This window comes from Odontesthes bonariensis, chromosome 4 (assembly GCF_027942865.1).
Source record: "Odontesthes bonariensis isolate fOdoBon6 chromosome 4, fOdoBon6.hap1, whole genome shotgun sequence".
Taxonomy (NCBI): domain Eukaryota; kingdom Metazoa; phylum Chordata; class Actinopteri; order Atheriniformes; family Atherinopsidae; genus Odontesthes; species Odontesthes bonariensis.
Window position 1 is genome coordinate 13531543 of NC_134509.1, and position 17059 is coordinate 13548601.

The following is a 17059-nucleotide window of genomic DNA, read 5'->3' on the forward strand; positions in this document are numbered from 1 at the left end:
ATAGGGAACGCATTTAACCAGGCAAAGGGCCAGTGGATTGCATTCCCATGGATCTGCTAGGGGAAAGAACTGCAGAGCACATTTTACACGTAAATATTGGGAATTGGATGTGGCACATCCCCCCCTTTTTTTCTTTGTCCTCTTTTCTCCTCTCCGTTTCTCACATGTCTCATCCCCTTCACTCAAATCAGTCTACCATGTTTTGACCATATTGTCCACGGTGGCCAAGACAGGAGTAAAACCAAAGCAGAGAGGGGTTTTGGATTCATTTGATTTTGATTTTGTGTTCCATCAGTAATGCAGACTTACATTTTATGCCAGTTGTCCACAAAGGACAGCAAGCTTTACCTCATGGCTCAGTTATTTGTGGGTAGGCAGGAGCAGAGTATGTTTAAATCTCATTCTGTGACACCACCATATGTTCTATAAGCACTTGTTTATGTATGTTTGTGCATATGTCCATCAACTGACAGCTGTGACTTAAGCCCAAAGGGCTCGTTTTATTTTGTGCATATGAATAATCCTTGATATATCTCGGACAATGTCCAGTTCCACTATAAGATACTAATCTCTGTTTCTGTTTTTTACATACAGTGGTGGCACATTTTACTGCTCAATTAGAGCTATGAACAAATTTAAACTCATCTGTTTTTATTCACCTTATCTCAAACTCTCCATCAAAATCCTAAATTCACTGATTGTGACTGTAAACGCTTGGACCAAAACCAACTGGCCACAAGGCCCAGTAAAGTTTTACATTGAACTTCAACTGCTCTCATATGAGTGTGAATGTGTATGCCTGTTTTTAATCGCACTTTAATGTAGCGTTTATGTGATCCCAGAAGTTTCTTTCACTTCCACAGTGCTGGTGATGGTGGCATTGGTGGGATTACAGAGTGGGTGTTTGCTCCCTTTAAACAGTCTCTCCACATGGCCTCCTGCCTCTTTTGTCTGTTTATAGCCTCCTTCTGGGAGACGTTGCACTCTCCCTGAATGTAACACAAGCCAAAACACCTCTCAGTTCCTTCGCCAGAGCCTGTTATCCAGGGAATACTGCTATTCCTCCCCTACATTTCTCCACACACCTTCTATCATCTCTCAACAACCCCCCACCCCACTCCAATCTATCTCTCCTCCGCCTGAGCTGGACACAAATTTGCGCTTTTGGAAGACAGGGGTGAGATGTGAGTCATCACGTTACACTTGAAATTTAAGCTTTACATTGAAAAAATGACAAGTTTGACCTTACGTGTTCCTGAATTACCATAGTCACCTTTCAGTCAGTCATTTCACCACATTCATTTAGGCAGTAGAAAGAATGCGGACTGTTCTTTTCGCTATGAAATCATTCAGACAACTTCACTGATTTATTGTAAAAAAAAAAAAAAAAGTAAATTAGCATTGCCAGCTTCAAATTACTGTTTGAGAGACAGCTTCTCTCCAAGTCACCGTCACAATGGGTGTAACATGTTCATACCGATTTCATACTTTTCTAGTAGACAGGTTGGTTTTACTTAACCTGCCAAGACTTAGGACAGGTAATGCAAGACAGTAACAGTCCGTGGATTTATCTTTTTTATTTGGCAAGACAAAATAATCTCTCTGAAGCTATTTTTGAGCAAGAACGGTCCTCTTTTTGATGTGTTCACTGAGGCGCCCACATCCAGGTATTTTAGAAATGTGTTCTGATTTTCATTATGAACTGATATGGTCAACAGCAAGTGTACCCTCCAACAGTTTGTGATGTTGGTTGAAATCTGTTTTGCAGGAGGACAACGCATATAAGTGGATTTGTAGTTCCATGTGATTGGGGTGAACAAGGCCGTATATCCACTGCGGGCACACACTCGTCGATTGATTGACAGTTATTCATATGGCTATATTTCTTGTGCTTGGGCAAGTCTTCAGCAGACCACCAGCTCTCTTTGCTCCGTGGTTTGGTCAGCCGTGGCACTCTGCAGACATCGGAGAAAGATTTAAATCTTTTTATTTCTTTTAAAGCCGTGAACCGCACGATTTTTTGGAGTGGGCAAACCATTTGTCAACTCACTCGAAGAGTGAGCACTGCTCAGATTTGGACAAAATCATGGCTGTTTTCTGTTGCAGGTCAGTGAAGTGGAGCAGGAGAAATTTCATTTACCATTTCACTTCTCAGACTTTTCCTCAGTGGACAAGTAGATGCACTGGTGTTAAACATGTGAACTAAGATCTATTTCCTTTAAAAAAGATATTAGAGGTGTTTGTTTTTCAATTCCATTGGGATAATGTAGTTTTTCCTGAGCTCAGTAAAAACATGATCAGTTTTCAGTAATATAAGGTATATATATATATACATGTAATTCAAGGAATATAACAAGCTAAGGCGCTTCTATTATTTGTGCAAGTTTGCCACACAGGTTATTTCCCCCCTTAGTTTCACAAAAGCTGTGGTCCCATGCTTAGTTTTGATAATACATGTGTATACAGTTTAGATAACTTATTACCTCTTGCTGGCAGCTTTGCACATCCAGCCCGTGCCTAACTGGCTTGGCCTTCTTCATGTCTCTGTCCCTTACCACACCTACCTCACACCCCCTGCGTGGCATCAGACATACAGGCGAGCCACTGCACTGACATAGTCATTTGTCTTCTGACTGCCATAGCATATGGAGAGGGCTGGCACTGCACAGATGTCCACTAAGTGCTGATGAAGGGAGTGAACAATGGATGGGCTGGGGCTGAGAGGATCTTTGCTGGTGCTGCTGGAGCCTGGTACCTCTCTGCCCTGCTGGTGTTATTAACTTTACTCTTCTGAGAAAGGAGGCAGTGAGGCTATTAAGTATGTCTTTCAAGATATATTAGAAAGTTTGAGAGTATGTGTTTGCATTTGTCTCTTTTTGCCTCTGTGCGTCTGTATACCTCTATGTATAAATGGTTAGTGTGTGTGTGTGTGCAGGCCAGTGGGTGCTTTCTAGTGTAGCTGTAGTGTACTAAGGAAAAGGAGGGTGTGGATTAAACCTGTAGGTAGAACAGAGAGAGCCTGAAAAGAATAATTTGCAGCTTAAGGCCAATAGCTTCAAAGTCATGAATTCTCATGGGTGAGCCAGCCAAGCTCTGAACCTGTCAATGGTAACTTACTCCTTGGATAGTACGCCAAAGACTTCAATAATGACATCACCCAGGCATTGGGGTAGGGGGTAAGGGAAGGGAGAGCCGAGAGACTGGCCAGTTTTCAGGGGTGCGAGAGCGGTCCTTCAGAGCACTTTGAAGTCCCGCTTGACGAGGGCTTTGCAGCTGCCTGATACCGGCCATGTTGTTCTCCTCTCCGATTGGGTGCAGAAGCCACCAGGGTAGCTTATCAGATTTACTGAAGCTTAGTGGTTGACGTTTGTGTTTGTGAGTGTGTGAGTGTGAGTGTGTGTGTGTGTGTGTGCGTGTGTGTGTGTGTATGTTGAGGAGGAACGGGGTGAATAGGGAAAGGGTCATCCTTGAAACAATCCACTCGTCCCAGTTAATTTAGACAGCACCCTGGGGTCTGGCAGTGAAGAGGCAAGCCTTTGCACCACCCCTCACAGGAGTCAATCAGGCTCTGGCTCAGCAAATCACTGACGAAGCAACTCACCTAGTACTTTTTCCTTTTAATAATGCTGTTGCTCATAGTTGTGGGGTGAAATTACATTTGACAGCGCTGTATTTAACTCCCCATGTAAGCCTACTGTATTTTATGACTTGGGCCATATGATCAAATTCTGCACTGCCTAATACCACAGTCTGTCTGCATCCAATCGCTAAGTTTACCACGGACTAATAGGATGTGGATATGTTACCTTGAATCGCGGTGTTCTTGGAGAAGAAAGTGCACACCACAATCTTGTCTCTGTCAGATTTCCCAAGCTAAGGTTTCAGACTCACACTTCAAAGTCCCTCTAATGAGTGGAAAAACATTTTGCCCGCACGACATTAAAGAGTGCCATTTTTGTGTGCGTATGTGCGTGTGTATGTGTTGTTGCTGCGTCATATTTCACAAGCCTTCTCTTTCAAATGTTAGCAACTCATTTTCACCTCCAGCACAAACAAACAGAGAAGTATCGCCCATTTCAGCCAGTATCAAAGGCAGCATTTGTTAACAATAAAATGCTGGTTTGAAATAGCTCCAACACACATTTTTGTGCTCAAACACTGGCCAACATTTTTTATGCCACAGAAATCAAAAAGGAAAGAAATGGCTGGAAGAAAGAGGGCTATATATAATGAGTGTAAGAGAACAGCCTGACAAACTACACCTAAGCAACTTCAGTTTTATTTAATTGCTCAGCTGCAAAAGCTTTGTTCTTGCTGCTGTCATCTTTGTAGTTATTTTCCATTTTGATCTCTGCTGTATTGTTTAGAGAACTTGGCCTCTATTAAAAAGCATATCAAATTTGGGACGTGCTTCCAAGCCTCCGTAACAGATATGGAGAATCGATACGAGCATTACAAGGCTGTGACAGAACGACCCCCACCCCCTGCTCTCATGTCTAAAAGGGTGACTGTGTGACAATGGGTCTCACTCACACTCGTGAGATCCTATCCAGAACAGATCACATTATCTGTTGGGTGGCTTAAGTGATCATTAACCCTATGGTGACACTTTGTCCAGAGCATGGTGGACTGTCAAAGACATTTGATTAAAACCGAAATGAATTCAGCCAGTGTGAGATGTGAATACGTGGGAGCGTTCTGTTTCTATTTCCAGCTATTTTGACAGCAAGTTTCTTGCCACATCAGTATCTGTTTCTCCACGGTCTCAGTCGCTTGAGCTGTATTTAGGTCTCTTAGAACCAGTACCAATACCATTTAGGGGTAAAAACATAAAATTCTGCCTCAACTCATTCCCAGGTGGTATTTGTGAGAGAGAGAAAAAGAGGAATAGTTTAGAGAGACATACAGAGAGACAGCGAGGATAAAAAATGAGCAGTGGGGTTTGTTCAGGTTCAAGATGCGTTGTGTCTGTTGGCAGCTTGTTGAGCCAACATTGTTTGACGTTCTACCCCTAGTGCGTTTGTGAGCCTTTGAGGGCTTTATGGCTCGGTGTGACTCTGCTGCCAATAGGTTCCAGATGCCTCCGGTGTGGGAACCGGGGAGTAGAGTGAGAGCGAAGACAGGGAAGAAGCATAACCAGGTGTGACCCATTGCAGCCTGGGATGTTCTCCATGGATATACAGACTATTATGAATATACACGTGTGTTGAAGAAAAAGGTAAAAACATCTCGATCTGACATTTGACAGACAAACACAAAGATAGACAAATAGATAAATTCACGCAATCTTTTTTCGTTAACTACGTACCCTTCTACTTTTATTACAAGTACTGTAGCACACACCCTCCACCAAGGCACAGAGTTCATGGTTTGAGTCGCACTGTTCAGCACATTTGCTGCTGGCACCACTGAGGTCCAACATATGGCAGTACTCTGAGCCTTCAAGCCGGGCGCTGGGGCTCCGAACAGAACTTGCCAGCTCCACAGTGGCCTACTATAAGGGAAAATTGTCAGCAGGAACATTTAAGGTCTCAAACCACAAGCACTGATAAATGTCTGCATTTCTCTATGTAATTACCTTTTATCCGGTGTCCCTTTCCCAAGAAGCCAGGAAGGAAACAACAGAGCCTTGAACAGCAACAAAGCTTAACGAGTAAAAAACAAGAGAAAAAGAAAAATGGTTTGAAAGCTGGCTAAATGAACTTTGGTTCTTCTGCAGTGTGTGATTAAAGAAAAAAAGGTAGAGGGAAGAGGCCTCAGATGAGCCCCAGTTTTCATAATTTTCTATAAAAATGTCTAAAAATTTGGTTAGAACTTATATGCCTCTTTGCCCATTGTTTTGTTCATGTCTGTAGCTATATAGCAAATTAACAACCAAATAAGATATTTGTACCACCCTTCCAAGAGGTAGGAGGTCAATACAACTAATATGAGCATTTCCACAGCACAGCTATGCATTGCACTTTCAACCACGAACCTTTGCATGACGCAAGATCAAGACAAATATATGACAGATATAAATATATATATATATTTTTGGCTTAAGTCTTACATCTTGTCATCACCATGACAATACTTTACTAAAACACTTTTGTTACTCCCGGGTCGGGTTTAGACGATGACATTTCTTGCTTTGGGGCAGAAAACAATCATGATTTTTGCTAAGATACTTTATTTCTACAACTTGGCCATCACCTTCATGATAATGCTGTTTGTTGATTGGTAATGTGTAAATACAACACATTATAATGACACTTAGCGAATTCACTGTTGTCTTTATAGGCAGTAGCATCACTTCCTTCGAGTAAGAAATCAAAACTACTTAGTTTGGGTTAGAAAATGTTCATGGTTAGGACTCAAATACACTCTTTTTACAGTGAGAGCATCACATTCATGAATGCCACACTATAATTCACCTGCAGTTGTTTCCACAACTACAAGAAGTCACATATTCTGCGAATGGAATTTCTATTTGCTTTGCACAAACAGACCAGTGGGCTAAATTTGGGGAGGAGGGCAGTCTCCATATAGAATTTGTATGATCAGAGCAAATAATACTGAAAACAAGATGACCCAAACAAACAACATTTTTTCATTCCATCAACCTGAAATCAAGACGATTAGAATAAGTTAAAAAGAATGGGTCTCATGCAAGATCATTTTCGTATTTTTATTCTAAATTTCTCTTACTTTTTTTGTAAGAAGGTCTCGTACGAACACACCACGTCAGATTCAACAAACGCTCTTAACTTCGGAAGTGTGTAAACAACCTGTGTAAATGATGAATGCTACCCGTGCGTATTTACGTGCACGTGCACGAGGATAGTAGATTTGCATACTCCACGCCCAAAATAATATCATATAAGGCTAAGCTTCCTCTCTCCTGTGCCAGGAAGTGTTGAGCGTTGAGTCATGAATATGGCATATGGAATATAGGGCGCAAAAAGAACAACTTTACGGGTTCTGAGATTGAAGTTCTGCTTTCAGAGATCAAAAGGGAAAATCTTTTTTTTTTAGCATGTCAGCAGTGGAATTACTGGACCTGCTAAAGCGAAGACATGGGAAGTTATTACGAGTGCTGTTAATTCCGTGTCACCTGTAGTTTGTAATGTCACCGAAATAAAGAAGAAATGGTTTAATATGAAAATGGCTTAAAAATGCGCTTGATGACTGCAACTAAAGCCGTGCAATCAGTTGTTGCCTCATCATGATGGCACTTTGATGGGGTGGTCCATGAGGGGGGTCTTCTGGCACCAAACCTTCTGGTCTGCCTGGGCTACTTCAGATAGTAGGAGACCCTCGTTCATGGCACTATTGTGCAAAACACAGCATGCCAGATTTCTCTGGGCTATAGAGCAGTTTGCCCCCCCCCACAACAGCACAGGTGCTTTGATGCGTATATGTGTGCAGTCTATTGCTGGGTGGAATTGGGTTTGATCGGTGTGTTTCTCTCTGGAGTTGTGGCTCTAGCTAGCTGTATATTTGCAGCAGCACAGTACTTGGCAATCTAAATAGCGATGTTGTCACGCCATGGGACTTATGTTTTTAGTTATCATGTTTTAGGTTACATTTTGGTTTTTAGTCATGTCATGTGTTAGGTTTTGCCATTGTTTTTCCCCTCACTTGCCTCACTCGGCTAATTAGTTCATTCACTGCACCTGTTCGTTCCCCACCAGCTGCACCCAGTCACCCATCACTCAGTCCCTATTTAGTTTGCAGTTTCCCCTGTCTTGTTGCCGGTTCTTTGTTGGTTATTCATGCCCTGTTTGTCTAACCAAGCCTTGCCACCGATGTTACCTGTTTTTCCCATGTTCCTTGTCTCCTTAAAGTTAAGTATTTATTTTATTTATTCCCATGCCATGCCAAGTCCTTTTGTTTGTTTTGCACAGTTAGTCTTTTGAATCCAGCTCAGCCGCGCCTTTTGTTTGTACTTTGTTTTTCTGGTAAATAAACCCAGTTTGCTTTTGAAGTCCGCATCCGTGTCCTACCTTCCCCACACCCAACTTGACAGATGTCAGCCGTTCATCTGTCTCCGCAAGGATATCTACACGGTCTCTTCCAAGAGCCTGACGCGCTAAAGCATCCAAAAGTAACAAGTCAGCCGCTGGTTACACTTCCCATTGACCTTGTTATATACAGAGTCAAATTAACCTTCAATTAGTGCATAATTTAAGTCAAAAAGAATAATTTCAACATCATTATAGGGTATAATGTATATATTTATTTATGTTTGCTTCAAAGTAATTAAATATACAATCCATTAGTCAAGCAAACTTGATTGGAATAACAGCGGACTATTTTACGAAACTCCTACGACAGGTCTGGATCACTCGTAAATTCTGTTCGTACCTGAAAGAAAACTTAAAATATGAAAAGATTGGTGAATGCGCAAATTCTCTTAAATCACTCGTATGCACGACTTAAGAACAAATCTGTTCGTACGAACAGTTGTTGCATGAGGCCCAGTGACTTTTTCCTTTAGGTTTGTTGTCTTTATAAATAGTTGGTTTTATCAAAAGAAGGTAGCCATCATCCATGTAGTTTATCAATCTGTCCAAATACTGCAAGTAGGAAAAATTTAATTGTGTCTCCCAAAAGTAGAATCTATTTGCCTTCTGATCTCACAAATAATGAGGTAGTATTTCAAGATACAAAAATCCAAGAACTTTCAAGACAGGTTGCAGTGCTATTAGAATATAGTTGAGATTTCCTTTTCCTTTTATCCATCATCTACTATATAAACACATTGCTTGCCTACCTGTGTGTGATTTAGAAGGTTGAGGACCCCTTAACCTGCTCACGTAGGCGACCAGCACAGGCTGCAGATTCCCTGCCTCTCTGTTTAGATTATTTCCGAGCAGACAGGTGACTCTCTTGTGTCTCTGATAAGAGCGCAGTAGGGTAGTGGCAAGAGGGTCAAACCACATGGGGGGAAAAAAAACTCAAAAATACTGGAAAAATATCTTTATCCCCTGGAAAAAGTACTTTTCCCCCCCAAACTTCATCACCATGGCACAAGGCTATTACACTGATAGAAATTCTTTTCCCTCCTCGATAGTCTGGCCCTAAGCACATGAGGGGCCAGAGTCTTCGCCACATCTCAAGCTAATTTACAAAGATCCCGAATTATTCTCTTATCTTGGGCTTTAAAGGTTGTAAGGTTGATTAACAAGGTCCTGTCCTGTTTATCAGTTTGGGGCTGGGTGTGGAAAATAGCCTGCGATAAGTGCACAGACCATTAAACACTCTATTTCCCCTAATATTTGTCGGCAACCATCTGCTTAACTGATCTCCCTTCACTTTAATTAAAAGGGATTCCCGTCTTGTTGGGGTCATTATGTGCTGGCGGACGCCAGGAGAGGGGTTTGTGATGAGTTCAGCGTTCCCTCTGTCCCTGGGTTGCCAGAGGGCTTTTTTCATCCTTCCTTCCACCCTCTTCTGAGTTAACCCTTTCCTGGCCCATCCACACTTCTAATTTTTATTTTGCAGATGAAGCGAACTAAACCAGTGATTAGGAATTCTTAAAAAGATCCAGCATGGGTTGGTGTAAACTTTTGTCTTCACCAGTGAAGTGTTTAGATATTCACTCTCTCTCCCTCGACTGTTGGGCATGAGATTCTGGCTGTAATGGTTTGATTTGCCCAATTCTAGTTGGATCGATGCAGCTGTTTACAGTTTCTCCCTTTCTCATCCCTTTTGTCTTTTTTCTAATTTAGTGTTCCCAAACCATGGACAGGGGTCTGAGTCTGTCTGCTGTGCTTGCATCTTCGCCCTCCTCCCTGCTCTCCATCACTGTCCATTGATGTTTTTCCCCTCTCTTTCTTTTCTCCTCGTCCTCTTTCCTTCCTTGGTTGGTCTTGGAAAAAGAGCTGCATGCCTCCACACTTCTGGACAAGACTGATGGCTCGTCAATAGCATTAGCCAGCATTGCAGGCCTCACTGGTGTAGAACCAAATCAATAAGGCCCAGTAAAAAGTCTTATCCGCGTATGCGGTCCAGTTCAGCCAATTCTCAAGTTATCACAGATGAGTTTTTATGAGAATTTAGTCGCTATCAAATTTATTGTCTTTAATTCCATATTTCTTCACTAATTTACTTTAGATTTTAAACACTCATCTGGTCTCTTTTATTGAAAAATTGTCTACATTGAAGATTAGATTGAATATGAATGTAGCTAAATTTAAGTTCTGTTGTGACATATAAAATCTTTTCTTCTCTTACCTCCTAAATTCTGGTAATATACTTTCCAATTATAGTGTGCATTTTCAATCAATTAGTCTCCAATGAAAATTGATTTTTGTTTTCAGGGCAGTGTATATTCTAGATGATGTGCTGGTATAAAGGTTTTTGTGTGAGTGTGTGCATAAGTAAAGTATATGCAGATTAATTCTGAGATCTAGAAAGATCATTTGTTGCCTGCCTTAGCTGCTTGAGGCAAATCTGAGATTTGCAATGAAAAAAGACTAAGCTATCATTTTTTTGTGATTATTATATTATATTACATTATATAATATTATATTATGTGATACATTTTGCATTGAAATTACATTGTTAAAATAATCGTTTCAGATCAGTTCGAAAAAAAGAAAGATAAAAAAAATCTTGGCTGCATCTATAAATGCCAAGTAATCGTCAGTTGATAATCATAAAATAGTGTCAAGCTACAAGAGTTGTGCTCGACTTTGTTAGGGAGCAAATTGTAGCAAAATTAGTTGTTAATTTAAATGTTTGTATCCTCTCTATGTCTGTTCTTACATATATATATATATATGTGTATGTGTGTGTGTGTGTGTGTGTGTGTGTGTTTACATACATACATATCATCCATCCATCCATCCATCCATCCATTTTCTATATCTACTTAATCCAACAGTAGGGTCGTGGGGGGGTGCTGAAAACAATCCCAGCCATCATTGGGCGAGAGGCAGGGTACACCCTGGACAGGTCGCCACTCCATCACAGGGCCACACAGAGACAAACGAGACAAACGACCACACACACATACTCCCATGTGCATTTATATATATATAAAACCTGTCAACATGTATAAATATGTATGATTCTATTAGCTAGTCACCAGCAATATTACAGTAGAGTTGCGATGTGAATGCCGATATTTCCAAAAAAACTGGTGATTCGCTTAATTTTTTGAAATCACATTTTTAAGTTATGCCTCATTTGCTTTGATTTTCTCAGACATCCCTTCAATCTTTAAGGTCAAATCAGCAAATGGTCTGATGCAAGAATACTCATTAGGGTAAAACCCTATCAATTAGAGGGTTTTACTCTAATGAGTATAATGCGTATAACTACAGTAAAATAGAAACTATGGATACAAATAAACTTGGGGTTGTCAAGGCCAAACATCTCGGTGTCACTTCCACCTTGTCACATACAGTAGTGAGACTCCCAGTGAGGTTTGCAGTGAATTGAATGGGAATGTGTCATGGCCAACCAAGATCTTCTCCTAGCCCTAACCTAACCAAGCACATTAGTGTTGCTCAAATTCAAGAATAGGAAACAAATACAGGTGTCCTTTGCCAGGGACGGGCAGCATATTCCACCACAACGCCTCCAACCTCCTTATTCAAGCTTGATGACTACTAGAGTGTTTGCCATGAGATGTGTTCATACCAGAAGTTGATGACAGCATTTTACTTTATTGTCTGGGCTGCTGGTGAACATCCGTTCCCGGTCATCTGTTCCATCCTTTCCAGGTCAGACACATCAAAGCTTACCTTTGCTGGTTGCCTATATGCATTCTCCCACAGTAAAGAGTTCTCTCTCATAAAGGTCAGCAGAAGGCCAGTGTGCTTGTCAGGCCAATCAATGGCCTGCTGATGCTCATTTCTAAAGCAAGGAGGTCAACCTAGTGGAGGACAGTGCCCCTGGTGGGAAATCAGCACTCAGCAAAAGTACATGTGTATGAGGAAGTAAGACGGGTGGTTATCTGTTAGTACAACCTACTACACCATCAGTATCCCACACAGCTGTTTGTTTGAAGAGGTGTGTGTGTTTGTGCTTGAGAGAGAGATAGACAGTGTATGCGTGTGTCGTGCAGTTATTAACAATGACGAGATAAAAAAACCTGGTGTTTGACAAAAAGTCCAGCGTCATTCCTTCACCTTTTTAGAGGTGAAGAATGAGACATCACGTTTCTGTTGGTTACCAGAGAAAATATGCCATTCCTCCTGGCGCTTTTATTACTTTGTAATTTGATCCATATGCACAGCAAAAGATGACAGCACAGGGCTGCTTTTGTCTAATGTTGTCATCATTCTCTGTCTTAAGTTTCCTGTTGTTTTTGTGATAGTAATCTATTAAATTTTTTTAATGGTCTTTACATTATTTCAGTGTATTTCTATTCACATTTAAGTTGGGCTACAATCATGAACTGTCTTGGCCATTTCACTGGACTACCATATTTGTCCCAGTAAACAATCACAGGAGGGGAATTGATTTATCGACCTAAGTATGTCTAACTCTGCTGCAATAGGTGGCTCTATTTCCTCTTACAGCTTGTTCGCACTGGGCTTTTTTCTAGCTGACCTATGTCACGGACAAAAACAATTGACAAACAATTTAGCTGCCTGCAAAAGAAAGACGTAGAACTGTGGATTGTACAGAGTTTTACTGTTTTGTAAATGTTTTACATACTGTACATTGCACAGTATGAATGCTATCCCTTGTGGTTTTTCTCTGTTGTTACTGACTTCTTTTGTTACTTCTGAGTAAGGAGTCAAGGACAGGAACTATGTAGCAAACACAGAGCACCAGGGCCAACCGTATTATCCGAGTGTGGCTCTGTTCGAATAGTCCACTCCCTCGCTCACTATATAGTGCTCTGAATATAGAGGACAAATTAGGGGATTGGGGCAGACAGCTGCTGCTGATGCAGTGCTTCATAATTATGTGCTAGACATTTAGCTATTTGTCACATAACAAATCTGTGCACACCCATATCTCTTTTGGCTTTACTGTATCCACGTACACACACAGGGGGTGCAGATGTAACTAAATGCTAATCTTCAATAAAAAAAATTATTAATTGACATCACCTGCAAAAAAAAGCAAGTATTGAAAACAAAATAACTGTAAGCATCTGCTTTTAAAGACACGGTGTGACCATAGTTGTAGCTCACATGTGAATTGAAAAAAGTGAGCAACTTAACAACTTTGTCCTAACATGTTTAATATTTAGACTGGACAACTGAGATCTTAAACATGGTTCCCCAGCATATGTCACTCATGATTTTCTCAAATGCTGCAGCTCAGGATGAGGAGGACATTTGCCCCACACTCCCTGGTCACTGCAGATGTTTGAAGACTTATTGTGCTAAGGAATTTTCAGACGAGAGAGAAAATCACTGTGAACAGTAGCGTTTGTATGCTTCATCTGAATTTTTAAAAATTCGATTTTGTCTCCTTCTGTCTGGCTGACTTATTTGTGTGATTTCTAGAAATCCAGTTTTAGTCAGACTGACAAGATGATTAGATTTCTTTTTTCTATTACCGTGTTAACATTCTTAGTGATTTTACATCGACTTCGAACAGAATGATTTCTAGCACTCCAAGACAAACTTTCCTAGATGGCTGAAAAAGATTTTTTATTTTGTACCTGCTGTGCTCTTTCACCAGCAGTTTTTTTTAACTAACTTGTGTCCTTTATTTCTCTCTATAATAACCATCTCACTAATCTGCTAACCACAGCAACACTGTCTCCTTGTGCCCAGACATCTTTTAATAATTTGATTAATCTAATTGTTCACTAATTGGTCAAGATAGCCTTTTCCCAAATGATTTTTATCATGGTATAATTATAGAGCCTGAGAAAGCCTGGTTAAATCACAGTGTCTTGTTAAATTGGCTTGATTGACACTTCATTTGTAAGCTGTTATTTCTGTACATTCCAGACAATGGCTCTTTCATGCTACTGAAATGAATTACACCATTCAGTGATTGTTGACAAGTCAAGATCTTTCTGCATTAAATAAAATGAGATGACGAAATGCCAGTGACTGATAAATCTTTAATATAAAAATTGTACAAGAATTCTGATACAAATTACAAGAGGTATTTGGACAAAATATGAATAAAATTCCATTTACATCCCAAAACCCTTATGCATTTTATGCAAAAAACATAGACAGTTATGATACAGAAACAAATACAAGAAAGGCTAAAAAGAAAGAAAAGAAAAACAGGAGTCTCATACAAAGGATTATTTTTTTTTCCTTCTGTCTGCAAATAGGGAATACCTCTTTGGGTAACATACAGTATCGATGAGGCTTCCAAATCACCATTTTGACAACAAAGTGATGCAAGCTCCTTTGCTGTTTTTGTCCTTTGCTGTGCGACTATGTAGCCATGCAATGCTGTCGAGTGCCAGTGCTGTACACAGGCTTTTTAAGACACAGACACAAATGCATCAGATACTCGAAAACACAAGTGAAAATAAAAATCTAGATCCACCAGCTCTTCAAGCTATTAATACTTTAAGACTGAAAAATATATTTGAAAATACAATGGAAAAGATTTCATGAATTTACAGGGTTTTTTAAAATTTTCTTTTTCTTCTGTTTTTCTCTCTTTTTTTTCTTTCTTTTTTTGGGGGATATTTGACATTTCACAGGTTCCAGTTAAAATTAATGAGAGCATTCTATTAGAACATAACTCATGATACTGAAGCATCTATACAAACCCACGTGTGTATTTTTCTTCTGTCTGCATATTACTGATGACGTCCCATTAAACATTTTTATCTCACTTTGTTCCATGAGCTACATTAACTGGACAGTTTGCATGCAGTGTCACCCCCTCATCCTCTCTCCTTACAGCTATTGTACTCACTCATTCTGTGACATGAACAAAATGGACAGCGATTAACAGGTCAGGCATTTCACCCTTTTGCCATCCCTTTCTCCCTCACTGTGCTGTGCAGAACTGCAGAATAATTGATGCCTGACACTGCTCTAATCAAATATTTAAGATTCACTCCAGTGGTTTGGGCCATTGAGGCACTCTCTGTGAAGTGTTCCTGCTGTCCAAAAGCACAGTCACTAGGAGGCTGAATCCACCTTGAACCATGTGCTCGAAGAATTAAGGAATACAAAAGATAGGATAGGGTGGCAGATCAGTGGTCAGTTCTCAGACAAGAGCAGTGTGTAGGAGAGGGATGGAAACATCTGTGGTGGCTCGATCGTTCTCCAACAGGCAATCAAGAAGAAGCCAGCGATGACTCCTGGGGAGTCCTGCCCCTGCTTCTTTCTTGCTTCCGCCTCATTCCATGTTCCTCTCTTTTTCCCATGCATAAACCGCCTGCAGCAAGGCTCCAGCACGACAACGCCTCGAGCCCAATCATTTTCAACCAATCCATCCTTTTCAGCTATCTCCCTAGTTATGGAAAGTCATTTACATGTTTTTTTCAGCAAGGTTTTTGGCCTTTTGCAGCTATAGCTCTGCTGGCTTGACTAGCACCATCCAGGACTCTAAAGGAGCCCCAAGGAGGTAGAAGAAGGGGTGTTTTCCAGCAAACCACTTTTGTAACATTCATTTTTTCTGCCTGGAACATATAAGTATATTTGACAGGTCATGCTCTGTGGCTGTTGCTTGAGGAATAGACAGTGATTAACAGAACATACAGAATGTGTGGGAGAAAAAAACAACAACAAAAAAGCGAGGTTATTGGCCAAGTACACATACATTAAGATATCTTTTGAAATGGTTTTATGAAGGTATCTTCATTCTATAGAGTCAAAATTGATTTGTGAGCTTGTTGACCTTTTTATCAAGATTTATGCACCTCTCAACTGTCTTTATTTTTCACAAGCTAAACCATTTCTTAATATTTAGAAAAAACATTTAATAGGAAGAACTTTGGATGCTCCAAGTGTGACTCAATTCTAGACTGTGCCATTCTTAATAACTGAATGTTATCTGTTTATTGTATGTAGCATCTGCTGCTGTAACTAAAAAGCAAGTTTCCCTTCCTGTGGTGAGAAGATTTGTCTCTGCCCCTGTCTGCTACATGACTAGAGGTTAATAAGTCATCTATGGTTTGTCATCCTTCTGAGTGTGTGCCTCTTTTCTCTGTATTTATATGCTTGTGTGTTAGAGAGACAGCTGTCAGGAGGGTTCCTGGAGTAGCACTTTTTTATTTCTGCCAGAGCGCAGGCCGGAGGGATTGAATGAGTGAATGAGGCAGCAAGCGCCTCAGTGAAACCCACTCCTGGGAGAAGGCAGGGGTTCCTGTACTCAATTTTCCCTTCACTTGGGATAAACAGGCAATTACCCATCCCTTTTTCCTATGCCATGCCCGTCCAGTGAACTTAAGCATACACTATTAGTGTGTGTCCCTGTAGAATCTGCGCTGTGGCGTGTGGAGATGGTAAGTGAGTGGCGGGTTGAAGAAATGGGTAAGGCGGTTGTTAAATTACTGTGCTCTGACAGACAAAGAAAAAAACAGACCAAGAGAAAGGAACTGAATTGAATTACCACCGATCCTGAAGAAGAATAAGCACACATAGAAAATGAAGAGATGAACTGAATTCAACTTAATTGACTGAGTCAAATTAAATTGTTCAGAGCACACACTCTTTTTCCTTCTTTTTCTTCTTCTGTCAGTGTCACAGTCTTGTCAGCAACCTTGACGTCTGGCAGTGTAACGAAGTGACAAGTGAGTTATTAGACAGAAGAAGCTGGAATGGCGGGACGCCTCCAGGTAACAGAGAAGCAGCACATTTTTAATGATCGTTGCTGTCATCCTTTCCCCCCTAGTCAGCCTTCCACCTCCGCAACCTTTCCATCAGCCTCAGCTCTCTGTCTCACACTCTTTATCTCTAAGAAGAGAAGACTAGAAACCGCATGTGTCATATAGGTGGAGTCTTAAAAAAAGACATGAAATATTTCAACAGAATAGGTCATGTCTGTACAGCAAAATGGCTCGAGTGTGAACTCAACACTGTTATGTATGTAAGGTGTTGTGAATACGGTACAGCACACCACATAACACTGGATATTTTCGCACTGTGTCTAGCATCAGTCAGGTAAGAGAAGATCT